Source organism: Triticum urartu, unplaced genomic scaffold (genome assembly GCF_056163025.1).
Source record: "Triticum urartu cultivar PI428250 unplaced genomic scaffold, HENAU_Tu73 scaffold2, whole genome shotgun sequence".
Classification (NCBI taxonomy): Eukaryota; Viridiplantae; Streptophyta; class Magnoliopsida; order Poales; family Poaceae; genus Triticum; species Triticum urartu.
Window position 1 is genome coordinate 8,424,246 of NW_028260368.1, and position 1,696 is coordinate 8,425,941.

A 1,696-nucleotide genomic window follows, 5' to 3' on the forward strand; every position below is an offset into this window, starting at 1 on the left:
CCCGCCTCATGGTATCCAAGTTGAAAGAGATAAGTTGAACAAGTACGGTCGTCCTTTATTGGGATGTACTATTAAACCAAAATTGGGATTATCCGCAAAAAATTATGGTAGAGCGTGTTATGAGTGTCTACGTGGTGGACTTGATTTTACCAAAGATGATGAAAACGTAAACTCACAACCATTTATGCGCTGGAGAGACCGTTTTGTCTTTTGTGCCGAAGCTATTTATAAATCACAGGCCGAAACCGGTGAAATCAAGGGGCATTACTTGAATGCGACTGCGGGTACATGTGAAGAAATGATTAAGAGAGCTGTATTTGCAAGAGAATTAGGGGTTCCTATTGTAATGCATGACTACTTAACTGGGGGATTCACCGCAAATACTACTTTGGCTCATTATTGCCGCGACAATGGCCTACTTCTTCACATTCACCGTGCAATGCATGCAGTTATTGATAGACAGAAAAATCATGGTATGCATTTCCGTGTATTAGCTAAAGCATTGCGTATGTCTGGGGGAGATCATATCCACTCCGGTACAGTAGTAGGTAAGTTAGAAGGGGAACGCGAAATGACTTTAGGTTTTGTTGATTTATTGCGCGATGATTTTATTGAAAAAGATCGTGCTCGCGGTATCTTTTTCACTCAGGACTGGGTATCCATGCCAGGTGTTATACCGGTAGCTTCAGGTGGTATTCATGTTTGGCATATGCCAGCTCTGACCGAAATCTTTGGGGACGATTCTGTATTACAATTTGGTGGAGGAACTTTAGGACATTCCTTGGGGAAATGCACCTGGTGCAGCAGCTAATCGAGTGGCTTTAGAAGCCTGTGTACAAGCTCGTAACGAAGGGCGCGATCTTGCTCGCGAAGGTAATGAAATTATCCGAGCAGCTTGCAAATGGAGTCCTGAACTAGCCGCAGCTTGTGAAGTATGGAAGGCGATCAAATTCGAGTTCGAGCCGGTAGATACTATTGATTAACTAGATAAAACTAAAGATAAAGAAGGTATAAATAAAAAAGAAACGAAATAAAAAGAGAAAAAAATCAGTTATGAAATGCAGTAATTCTTCTTTATTCTTCTAATTGATTGCAATTAAACTCGGCTCAATCTTTTTTAGAAAAAAAAGATTGAGCCGAATAAAAATAGATCATGATATGATCATGAGACTTGACAAATTGAGATTCGTCTATTCTATATATCTAGAATATATATATTAAGGTATAATACAATAAAGAAATACAAATAAAATAATAAAATAATAAAATATAGTATTATCATATGATAATGATAATGGAATCAAATACGCAGTATTTACAGAAAAAAGTCTTCGTTTATTGGGAAAGAATCAATATACTTTTAATGTCGAATCGGGATTCACTAAGACAGAAATAAAGCATTGGGTCGAACTCTTCTTTGGTGTTAAGGTGGTAGCTGTGAATAGCCATCGACTACCTGGAAAAGGTAGAAGAATAGGACCTATTCTGGGCCATACAATGCATTACAGACGTATGATCATTACCCTTCAACCGGGTTATTCTATTCCACTTCTAGATAGAGAAAAAAACTAAAGGAGAATGAATGAAAAAAGACATAGTTTGGAAGTTAGACCTTTTTATAGGACTCTCTTTCAATTTCAAAAAAGAGGACGTTTGAAACTTTTAACAGGCGTAATCGTGAGTCAACAAGTGACTC